We start from the raw sequence: 13420 nt of genomic DNA on the forward strand, positions 1-13420 counted from the left end.
TGTAATGAGCTATTGATGTAACGTTTGCAGTTTTTTCTCGTATCTATTTGGCTGCTGTTGGCCCAGGCAATCATTTGGGCACTAAAAAGTCCAGGTGGAAGATCTTAGGCAATGGAAAGTCAAGGCAAAGGTTTTGGGGCTTTAGATTGTACGGGTTGATCAGTGAGTTGTTTCTGTTCAACAACTAAAAAATTTGTAACTGAATGCTTAACTTTACGACAGAGAACAATTGATTGGTAAAGTGGCACAGTGCTGCCAATTACTATGTGGATTAATATCTTCCGTCGCCTCAGATGGTTCATACAGTGGTACTGCAAGGGGTTCGTCGAGGTCGCCTTCGTCGTCTATATCAAAATTATCTTTGATGCTGTAGCAGACCCTTAACATTGCTGGCAAAATGTCGTGCAGAGCAGTCTCGCTCGCCTGCTCGTACACCGAGCTTAGCAACCTGTGTTGCAGTTGCGAGATATAAGCTAAAGAAGTCTCCCGGGAGCCGTGGGTTTCAGTGTGGTAAAGGTGGCAACCCTAACGTGGAATCTGGATCAGCACAACAAAAAACTGCTGTGAAGAAAACTCCAGTAACTTGGTTACGAAAACTGTGGTTTTAGAAACAAAGTGACTGCACTAACGTGCAATTCAGTTGCAAACATGCAGTATGATTTTTGTCCAAACTACGGCACTGCACCGACTACATCTCGAAGCATTCGCTGATATTACCAGCGGTTTCGAAAGCCTGGTTGTCTATGAAAGGGCAAATCCACAGTCGACTCCAGACAGAGAGCGCAGTCAACGAAGTTTTGCACTTTGCCCACAAAATGTACTCATCGTGCCAGCCAAGATTTAGTTTGTGTCTGCCTGCCGTGTTTTATGGCTGGGTTTGTGTGTCCTACCATTCAGTTGGTACAAGCCCTTCATCATGGGAATTAACAAGAATGCGTAGAGTTCTATAAATTCTTTTTGGACAAACTTGGCCTTCTGTCCATGTCATTGAAAATCTGTGAGAGACGGTAAAGGAAATGTAAGAACAGTTTAACGGAATAGGTGATGTCTTTCAAATAGATTGTAAGATGGACGTCGATAAAAATAGAACGAAGATAACGGAATGTTGTCGAATTAAACTAGCGATACAGAGGGGATTAGGTCAGGAAATGAAACACGGTAGATCAGTTTTGCTATTCGGGTAGAAAAATACAAGTTGATAGACAAAACAGAGAAAATAAAAAATGCAGACGACGAATAACAAGAAAGGCATTTCAGAAAAAAGAGATTCTGTAAACGTTTAAGGGCAGCTTGCAGGTAAAAATTCAAAAATTTTCACATGTTACAAAACGTGCCCTAGAATATTATATAGTCTTTGCTGCACAAAATAGTGCATAAATTATCGTGCGTGACGTTTAAAAGTATTTTACTTTTAATTTTGAGGTCCTACATGCTTGTCTACGAGATCACCAAATTTCGGATATACATTTGTTTATATGTGAATATCTCGGAAACTACATATTACAGAAGGCTGTGATTTTCATCTCTGACAGAAAACACGTGGTGCTCGATGTTAGCCACATTTATATTTCGCAGACACTTGTCAATTGTTTGTTTTGAGTGAAACAGTGACTTTCAACGTAGTCTGGTGCAGTTTGACGTAATATAAACATGCACAGAAGTGCTATTCTATTCAAGAAACGTAAGTTTGGTGGAAACCAGCACACTACAAGTGTAAAACCGTGTGTTATTCAAGAGTTGGAACCCACAAGCAGTGTAAAATCAAATAACCTTGATGTGCCACCAGAGAAGAAGGGAGATGCGACTCCACCCAATGCAAGTGAAAGTAAATTACATAAACAATTCGAGAAACTATGATTACTGCAGTATAATTTAGAAAATATTACTTCCGCTCTAGGCTATGTTTTGTGTGATAAGAACATTTTGGTTCAGGTGTTGTGTGATACATTGTGCTGTAATATTTGTGGCGGAAAGTAATTATTGAAGAAGATTTTCCTGCAAGAATGGGACTCACTACGACAACAGTAATTATTTGTACTGGCTGTGACAACAAAAAGTCATTTTTAACGTCAAATGAATGCAAGAATAGTCGTTATGAGGTAAATGTAAGACTTTGCTACGTCATGAGAGCTATCGGGAAGGGTCCTAGTGCACCTCAGTGTTCCTGTTCGGTTATGAATCTACCACCACCACCACCTAAAAAGATTCAGAGGTTTACTGAAGTTATAGGAGAAGCTGCTGAATCTGTCGATTGCCTGTCAATCAAGACTGCAACAAATGAAGCTGTCGAAGTCAACGAAGGCAACATTGATTTACCAGTAGCGTTTCATGAGACATGGCAAAAGCGTGGTCACACGTCGAAAAACTGTTGCCACAATCACAAGTGTAGACACAGGCAAAGTAATTGATTTTGAGGCATTTACAAAACATTGCTATAGATCCTGTGACAAAAATGGAAAAAAATGTACATGAAAACTGCCAGAAAAATTATGGAGCTAGCGGAGGAATGGGAAGCTGACGTCGCAATGAAAACGTATAGCAGATCACGGCAGGAAAGAGGTGTACAATACACCCAGATCCTTGGGGATGGAGATTCTAAGGCGTATAAGTGTGTTGTTGAAGAAAATCCATATGAAAATATTGTGATAAAGAAATTGGAATGTGTTGGGCATGTACAAAAGAGGATGGGCTCACGTCTCACAAAATTAAAACAATCTCTTCACACCACCACACTGTCTGATGGCAAGCCACTTAGAGGTAGATTGACTGATAAAACAATAGATCAGCTCCAGAAGTATTATGGAATGGCCATCAGAAATAACGGATATGATTTAGAAAGTATGAGAAAAGCAGTCTGGGCCACATACTTCCACAAACTTTGAACCAACAGAAAACCGACACATGCCCTCTGCCCACCTGGACCTGAATCGTGTTGTAAATTCCGGAAGGCTGCAGTTTCAGGAATGTCATTTGAACACAAGAGCTCTATTCCTGAAGCTGTTATGGAAGCAAACAACCAATGTATAGGGACCTATCTCACCCAGACCTCCTGCGAAAGTGTCTTCATGGGCGAACACAGAATTCTAACAAATCATTCAATAAAATTATCTGGACACGAGTGCCCAAAAATGATTTTTCGGGCTCAATACACTAAAATGGGGAGTTATAGATGCTGTTTTAACATTTAATGATGGAAATATGGGAAGAATAAGAGTTCTAAACCATCTTATCACTCCAGTCTACCATACTGTAAAGGGCTTAAAGTTATTGGAGAAGATAAGATACGCCAATGCACGGCGTGCAGGTCAGTTCACCACCAAGGAAGCAAGATCCATCAGAAGAAAGAAGCTTTTGGAGAAGGAAGCCAGCAAGGATGAGACTTAATTTAAAATTACAAGTCAATTTTTATCATTTTATACTTTAAATGTGATTTTCTCAAAATGACTTTGTTCCTTTATATCAAAACCTTCTTGTGATAGCTATATGAAACTTTGTCACTTGTTTCAGTATAACATATTGTACCTATTGAAGCACAACCATAGCAATAACTGGAATAGCAGGCCGTCTAGGGCATTATGTGTACAATTATTTCTAATAAAAAACAGCATAATTGAAAATACATATTTATCTCTCCTTCTTTTGTACCTAATTTCTTAATTCTGGTTCAGCAGACATACATAGCATGGATAAGACAGCTGTAAAAAATTGTACAGGGTTATCTTCAGCGGTTCCAGAGTTAAAGGTACATGAAGTAGGCTAATTTAACATTGCCCTCATAGCCCGTGCAAACTCCCCTTAATGCTCCCGCTGGAAGTAAAGCAGTGAGGATGGGCTGTGAGTAGTGCTTGTGTAGCTCAGTTGGTACATGCGCTGAGCTCCCCGGAACCAGGAAGACGACCTCCCGCCACATCTGCCGTCTTCACCGGCTGTCATCATGCCGTGTAAGCACGTCGCCCCCAGGTTTCGTGGCCTACACTTCGGACAACGACCCCTCATCCGTACCGTAGCACTGACACCACTACGACGGTCAACAGCAAATATACTAAGAAACTATACCGCATCGCGCTGGTGGACGGATCCCTGCGCCTCCAGTGCACCTTATCGAGTGTGGAGCAGCAGCGGTCGCCTGGTGCCTTTTACAGAGGATCATGGCTTTTTACCTCGGAGTAACACAACATAACGTCTCTCCCAGTACACTGATATACCCTACGTGACCTATTTTCCATCACATGTATCACATACATTAGCGGCATGGTCGCCAACTACCTCTTCAGGGACGGAGTCATCGATCCGACGGTATGCTGGCACGTCTCCAAGAACAGCTCCACACACTGTGCCGATAGCGAGATATAGGTCTACCTTCTTTCCTCAACATTCCCCTTCCTTTCCCCTTCTGATCTTCTAGACATTGTCAACTTTAAATACGTATTCGGGAATGGCTTTGTATTTGCAGCATTCAGACAAAGTTGGCACCGGTGGCGACACCTACAACGTGCTGACTGGAGGAGAGTTTCCAACCGGTTTCTCAAACAGATGTTGACCGGGGTTGCCTGATGAAACGTTGTTGTGATGCCTCGTGTAAGGAGGAGAAATGCGTACCATCACGTTTCCGACTTTTATAAAGGTCGGATTGCAGCCTATCGCGATGGCGTTTTATCGTATCGCGACATTGCTGCTCGCGTTGGTCGAGATCCAATGACTGTTAGCAGAATATGGAATCGGTGGGTTCAGGAGGGTAATACGGAACGCCGTGCTGGATCCCAACACCGTCGTATCACTAGCAATCGAGATGACAGGCAACTTATCCGCATGGGTGTACCGGATCGTGCAGCCATGTCTCGATCCCTGAGTCAGCAGAGGGGGACATTTGCAAGACTGCAACCATCTGCACGAACAGTTGGACGACGTTTGCAGCAGCATAGACTATCAGCTCGGAGACCATGGCTGCGGTTACCCTTGACGCTGCATCATACACTGGAGCGCCTGCGATGGTGTACTCAACGACGAACCTGGGTGCACGAATGGCAAAACGTCAGTTTTTCGGATGAATCCAGAGTGATGGTATGGGAGACCACTGGTTACACGTCTCGGTCAACTCTTCTTCGCATTGGCGGCACTTTGAACAGTGGAAGGTACATTTCAGATCTGTTACGACCTGTGGCTCTATCCTTCATTCGAAACCCTTCATTTCAGCAGGATAATGCACGACCGCATGTGGTATGTCGTGTACGGGCCTTTCTGGATACAGAAAATGTTCGACTGCTGCCCTGACCAGAACATTCTGCAGATCTCTCATCAATTGAAAACGTCTGGTCAATGGTGGCCGAGCAACTGGCTCGTCACAATACGCCAGTCACTACTCTTGAGGAACTGCGGTATCGTGTTGAAGCTGCATGGTCAGCTGTACCTGTATACGCCATCCAATCTCTGTTTGTCTCCATTCCCAGGCGTATCAAGGCCGTTATTACGGCAGAGGTGGTTGTTCTGGGTACTGATTTCTCAGGACCTATGCACCCAAACTGCGTGAAAATGTAATCACATGTCACTCCTAGTATAATATATTTGTCCAATGAATACCCGTTTATCGTCTGCATTTCTTCTTCGTGTAGCAATTTTAATGGCCAGTAGTGTATGTTGAGACTGTTGTTCACAGGATACAGCAGCATGGAGGCGTGAATCAGAGCACTCTTCGGGCTGATGGCTGCAACAACTACAACGAGAGCAACGAAGTCTAGCGTTGAGTCAGCTGGCTCTTAAAAACACTTTTTGAAAATCATGATAATGTTTGCTATCCTGTCCCTAAGTTTGATACGATTCCACGTATAATAGCGATGTAAAATGTAGGGTTTACAGGATACAGAGAAACTGTATCTCTTGGCTCGGAAATCTTGAAAATCCAGAAAACAAAGAAAAACAACTCCCCAAAATATTATATATGCTTGATAAATAGCGTTTCATGTAAGAAGGTTTGAAACTTCAATTTCCATCACTGAGCGATTTCTAATTTCATATATCAGACATGTTATATCAGGTTACAACAGGGTTCACAGACCCAGAAGGAACGCCGAGAGTGGCAAAGTGGTGGAGCCAAACGACTCCCTTTTATAGCCCCACTCCTCATTCAAGATGTGGCAGCATTTATAATATTTACAGTCTGTTGACTTCAGTGCATTACACGGGGATAGTGTACTTGTTCGGACGTTACTGGCACGAAACGACTGGAAATAAAACTCTATTCGCCGAATAAAGGTTAATCTTTTCTTTTAAAATTTATAGGTGTGTAAGCTAGCTATGCAACTATGTTTGAAACTAGATGTGCTAGAAATAAAGATAAATATTAGACGAAAATCCTAATTCCAAAATAGGAACTGAGAAACTTTGTAAAAAAGTAAAAAGCTTTCTGTCAGCAATGGAAACAAACAGAAAATTATCATCGTCGATTACCTAGCGTTAGTGTTTAATGTTTGATGGTATTTTTGACTCTATGGTGCATTAGAGCAATTTATTAACTACTTATCGTTTCGGTCATAGACCATCCTGTGGTATCTTAATCAATGTCAAGAAAGACAATTGACAACAGAACCTTATATGCAAATCTTCATAAAGACACGAAATACTAAAACATAGCTTATGAAAAATTGGCTGCCGCATATCGATCATACTGAACCATACAATGGTATCAAATGTCAGTTTCAAAAGCGATAAACTACAAGACCAACACTTTTCACGCATCAACAACTTTCTTCATGTACACACAGCAGGCAGCTGGCCACATGTAGTAAGGACTTAACATCAGGACTTTGCATGAGAAGCCAAAGCACGTGTAACCCCAAAGACTCACCAAGAACATGTACAGTCGATGTACATCTCGACATACAAAGATAGTTTTAAGATAAGAACAAGTAACCATAACTACAAAAATTAATGTACAATCATAAGTAGAAAATGTGCGAAAAACAAGGATAAATCATCAAAAATTGATTTTTGTTGTCTCTTTAATAAGCATTACATCATAATGATCTAAACAAAATGACCTATAATAAAAATCTTTGAATTAACATTACAACAAGGGTGTCAAATCCTAGGTACAATGTGTACATCAGCGAATCACATGTCTTAACAGATAGTGATACAGGAAGAAATAAATGTGATTAAGGCCCCCAGTAATTACTGAGAAGCTACATAAACGTGGATATAAGAAAACCAGGACTAACCAATGCACGTTAGACAGTGTTACAGTTCAGTAACTTTATAAAAGATATTTTAATAACAGTATGTAAAAGACCTGAAAGTGAAAATGTTGTTTCATGTAGACATGTGTGGCTAAAATAAGGTATTACACACATCTAACTTATAAACAGGAGTTACATGAGACGTACTTCTGAGAGTGACCTGTACACAATATCCAAATGTATGAGATCGATGAAGAACATCAGACAAATATCTAAGAAGCTTATAAAAGTTATTAAAAACCAAGGAAGAATCAGGGCTATCAAGTTTAGGCAATGAAAAATGGAATTGCATAGAAGAAGTTTGTGACCAATAAACGGATAAGTTGAAATTATAATATCAAATGTATACATAGATATAAATAATTTTCAGCTACTGCAGCCTTTTAACACTGTTACATAACATTAAGCAGCAGAGACTGGTACACCTGAAATCCGATTAACCAAACCCAGCGAGGTGGCGCAATGGTTAGCACACTGGACTCGCATTCTGGAGGACGACTGTTCAATCGCGCGTCCGGTCATACGGACTTAGGTTTTCCGTGATTCCCCTAAATCGGTCCTGGAAAATGCCGGAATGGTTCCATTGAAAGGGCACGGCTATCCTCCTTCCCCGTCCTTCCCTAATCCGATGAGCTCGATGGCCTCGCTGTTTGGTCTCTTCTCCCAAACAACCCAACCCAATAAACCAAAAGCCACAGGCCGGCCGAAGTGGCCGTGCGGTTAAAGGCGCTGCAGTCTGGAACCGCAAGACTGCTACGGTCGCAGGTTCGAATCCTGCCTCGGGCATGGATGTTTGTGATGTCCTTAGGTTAGTTAGGTTTAACTAGTTCTAAGTTCTAGGGGACTAATGACCTCAGCAGTTGAGTCCCATAGTGCTCAGAGCCATTTTAACCATTTGAACCAAAAGCCACAACACAACAGCAATATAACGTCTCATGTTTTAAGTGAGGGATGGGAATAGGTAATATAACTCATTACTATGAGTCACATGCAATGGTATCAGATATAACAAGAAAATTATCAGGAAATACAAAATGATAGTATACCCAGACAAGCTTAATGAATCACAAAGCAATCCTATAAAAAGTACAGTAGAATATTCAAAATGTCTCTAGGCGGGGGGAAGAGGTAATACAATTTAAGAATGTGAACACACAAAAAAGTGACAACGTGAAACAATAACATTATCAAAAAAATACATAAAGGATTATCCAAATAAGCGCTAATGGACCAGCCTATATTGCGGCTATCAGAATGGCAAAGCAGTGGTCTCTCATAAAGACTTAAAATAAAGACCATAAAGAACTCCAATACAAAAACAAGGGGAAAAAACACAGACAAGTAAAATTAACTGTAAATGTATACCATCTACACTATAAGCAAACTGAAGGAAGAAAGCTAGAGACATAAACAAACTGTATTGTGAGTAGGGTTTACAGTATTAAAAAGGGAGCAGGCGAACATGGTGGGTCCCTTGGAGGTGGGCATAAGGAGCAAATATTTTTGTGATGGATATGCTAATTAGAAAGAAAATGAAATGTGCTGATACAACGTTTTTTAGAGAAAGAGTCATTCTAAGAGACTTGTCAATAAACCCAAGCACAAGTGTGGGGTCATCATTTTTAACTGATATATAACCCACCACTCCAAATTGTCACCTATGAAGGTATAATCACCCATGCACTACAGAGTGTTAGGTACCTAAAAGCCATTGAAATAACTGTAAATGTCACAATATTTTTGCAACTTCAATAAATTTATGTAAATAATTCCATTTTTCAAATCAATCTGCTGATTTCAGATCAATCTGGATGTGTTACCGTGTTGAAAACTGTTTCTGTCCCAGCTAACAGATCCATACCTACTCCCTTTTTTTAGATTCGTGTAACATTTCCATTTGATCATTTATATTAGCGAGAAAATGACTAAGTCTTTAAATGTGCCCGTGGAGCTGATGTATTGTATGGATACGAATGCTCTTTGAACCTTGTTCTAATTTTAGTTGCAGTCAGAACTATGTCAAATCTTTTACACTGTAAGCATTTAATTTAGTATACTCCAGACTGGTCATATGTGGATTTTTTCACTAAATCCTTTTGTAATTTCATGCCAACGTTATTATTTAGTCTGGAAAGAGACCATTACATTGTCCATCTAAAGAATTGTTTAATATTCTCTGAAATACTCCTACAATATGGAAGAACTTCATATCTACTTGTCTCCTTATTGTTTATTTTAATCGAAGTTATTTCCGGTCTGGACACATTTATCTTTAAATTTAATTTACTTTTTATATAACTTGTCTGCTATCAATAGTTCGTAATCACTCTGTATTGCTATGTACCATAACATATTAAGCTCAGCATCGGTATTATCATTTGAGAAAGGTATTCCTAGCACTCCGTCGTCAGGCCACGAGTGGCCTACCGGGACCATCCGACCGCCGTGTCATCCTCTGTGGAGGATGCGGATAGGAGGGGCATTGGGTCGGCACACCGCTCCCCACGTCGTAAGATGGTATTCTTGACCGAAGCCGCTACTATTCGGTCGAGTAGCTCCTCAATTGGCATCACGAGGCTGAGTGCACCCCGAAAAATGGCAAAAGCGCATGGTGGCATGGATGGTCACCCATCCAAGCGCCGACCACGCGCGACAGCGCTTAACTTCAGTGATCTCACGGGAACCGGTGTAGCCACTGCGGCAAGGCCGTTACCGAAGAAGGTATTCTGACTAATGTATTTAGCATGCTTTAGAGTGCTAATCGGCTAGGAGATCAGCGCCAGGATCGTTAGAGGTTCATAAGCGAAATGAAACATTTTCTTTTCAGACGTTTGTGTGCATAGCCAATGCTATAGCTTCGAAGGTAATTACTACTGAAAAAGATGACATGTAAAATATGTATTATTTCAGATTTTTTAAAGTTCTTCCGATGAAGTAATTGATCTGTAGCAGAACCATGTCATAAAATGTATACGTATGTAGTTTCAAAGATTAGAAAATGAATTTTGGTTGTGATTCAAAGATTGTGTATTCGAGAAATGTTAATTATCGGACTAATGTGCGATTGGTGGTCTGCAATTTGTCTCACTTATTCTATAACAACTGTCATATTGACGTAAATGTGTCTGCGTTCTTTATAGTAACCTTTTAGTCCTGAGACATTAATTTTATTATTTGAGTTTTATATTACAGATGAATGTGCCAGGAATTATGCACACGTGGTTGAAGGCAGAATGACCGATAGCTTATGGTGTCGTGTTCTTTAAATACTACTTTCTTGAAAAGTCGAAAGAGAATATTCTTTTTTACGAAGTCCCAACTAATACTTACAGGCATTACCACATTTACGTGGAAGTCAATTTAACATTTTCACGGTCAAAATATTTTCAAACAATCATGTTGTATAACATCCACCAGGTGCTGATACATCCTAAGAAATGTAATATTCAATGGCCTACAAAATACAACGGCGATACAATATTACAAGCTAATTTATTAGTTACTGATGTGTGTTATAATACTGACCGCATAGTGCAGTCGCATTTGTGACAGTCTTTCACGCGATACACCATTTTTCATGCACTGCATAGATTTTACTCGATTTTATTTCTTTCCCCTCACTTTAGCATTTACAAACGGTTATTTTGGAACGAGAAGTTGCTAGCAAATAGAGACAGCAATAAACAGGAGAAAATGAAACCAGCTAGAAATTCATTAATTCAGTAATTTACTCTACCTGAAAAAAAATTGAAGCTCCCCTGGTCGGACGTCAATTTAAATTCGTCCATATATGCACCACATCGGCAGTCATGCTAATGACTAGCGTCACACTACTCTATGACAAGTAGAGCACCCACCAGAGTGCACTATTGTTTTTCTGTGCTTTATTGTTGTATCCAGGCTTAGTAGGATACATAAGGTGCGTGAACAATGTCACAGTGAAAAACACTGAGATGATGCATAATCGTGTGGGACAACGTTATCATGATTTGACAGAATTTGAAACGGGGCTCTCGATTTGACCGTCTGATAAAATCTTGTAATATCCAGACTGGTGGGGGATTCGGAAGGGTCAATGACTGGTTTTGGACTGGATGAGAACATGTGGCCAGGCATAGACGTTGATGAGACATCGGTCAACCACGTCTGTCCACCGCAGAGTCACTTTGCTGTTTTGTGGCTCAAATGGTTCCCACTCGACCGAACGGCCAGTCGGGTGCGTTTCTACACCAGTTAATCCTTCCGAACCCACAATGCGTTCCCAAGACAGGCTAGTATAGCACGTCGATGCATTTATTTATGTCTTAACCACTGTGCACCTACTGCAGCACTCTCTTTATCCGTTTATTTATATTCTCTATTTTCAGTTAATTTAAATGGTTGAATTGTTAAATGTCTAATTTGTCACTAGAGTTACTACTAGGTTTATTTACTTAAATGTGTTTATACAAGAGTGCTTAGACCAACTGAATGGTCATTAATCTAACTCCTTGTGTGACCTTTTGGTTTTTGAGTTGGCCAAACAGTAAGAGATTTAAGGTCTGTTAGTTATAAGAGGGCTGTCATTGAATATTTGTACCAATGAATACGCAGTATGTAACATCAATTTTGTCTGGATATTTCTCGGGCGTCCCTTGCGCACCTCGGCCTCGGGTTAAGGTAATTTTCTTGTATGGTGCTTATTTGCTGAGTATACCTCTACACTGCGTTGTAAATCTTAAAGTTTCTTTCGATAAAATTTTTTAACTCTTTTATTGTACTGCTACAATTTTTATTACTCTATCTAATCTGATAGCTATTAATCAATACGGTACACTTTTATGATTGTAAATTATTCTCTTTCTTTGTCGTCAGTGCCACTGGAGATGTGTTGCTATAATGGTTTAATAAATCTAGTTAAGTGTACCTCGTTAAAATAAAGAGAGAGTTCACAACACAAATGATGTTTAGTCTCCCTATGGTCCAGCCCTTCCTACCACAGACACCCAGAAGAGAGTATTGCTTACCAATTATTTCGCTGATAATAGTAGTGATCCCTATTACCACACACATTTTCGCTGTTGAAAATAGAAATGTTAGACGCTGCTGCCTTTTGAGAGGAACTGCAATGGAACAAAAGGACACGTATTTAGAAGACAAGACTTATGCAGGCCCCTTTCCAACAATTAGCGAACCACCGCGTGCCCTCTGTTAGGATTTACTCTCGCAGTTTATCCAATGTATCCCTCGACGTGTAGTTTCACGTAGGAAACAAGTTACTGAATTGCCATACATAGAGACATCAATGTACTGCGACAGCAAAGTTAGTTTTCACAGGAGAGTATTTCCTACAAAGTCTTAAAAATATATCCTGCTTTCAAAGCTGAGTCAGCACATTTATTTCTTTTTATAAAATACAGGGTAGTTCAAAACGACTATAACGGTTCCGAACGGTTATAACAATTTAATGCATTGCGATCCATCAATAATTGTAGCAGAGAACGCAAAGTTCAGAAATTTTCGGTTGTTTATAAGTGCTCTACATTACTTCGCTTGTTCACACAAAGAACATCTAAGCAGTAATTCATTTCACGCCATTTATCCGGAAACAAATTACTGAGTTACCGACACATTTTAAAGTTCTGGAATTCTTTCGGCTTAAAAGAGGGGGGAGCAGCTGGCAGGAGTATCTATGCCTCTCTTACGGTAGCCAAATGCCTCGTCTCCGGATGAAATACACTTGAAATTTCGAGGAACTCGCGGTAGCAGTAATTCCGACACCGTTCAGGTTTACATAGAGCGGCATATGGCTTCTGCACGTCTCGCCATAGGAAGAATGAATGAGAGGAAATCCATAAAAGAGGGCGGAGCAGCTGGCAAGAGTAACTATGACACCCTTAAGGTAGCCAAATGCCTCGACACCGGACGAAATACACTTGCAATTTCCAGGAACTCGCAGTAGGAATAACTCCGAAGTCGTGGACATATAGTGGCATATCGCTTCTGCAGGACTCGTAGGATGAATGAAAGAGAGGAAGGGTTTAAAAAAGGGGGAGCAGCTGGCAGGCGTAACTATGACTCTCTTGGCGACTTGGCGATGACTCAGGCCAGGGCGAACTGTCGCTCCCTTTATGTCACGTCCCTGGATGTGTCCAAGGCATTTGACTCTCCAGACCATGGCGCCCTGAGGCCCGCCCTGAGGGCACATG

Source organism: Schistocerca nitens, chromosome 5 (assembly GCF_023898315.1).
Source record: "Schistocerca nitens isolate TAMUIC-IGC-003100 chromosome 5, iqSchNite1.1, whole genome shotgun sequence".
NCBI lineage: Eukaryota > Metazoa > Arthropoda > Insecta > Orthoptera > Acrididae > Schistocerca > Schistocerca nitens.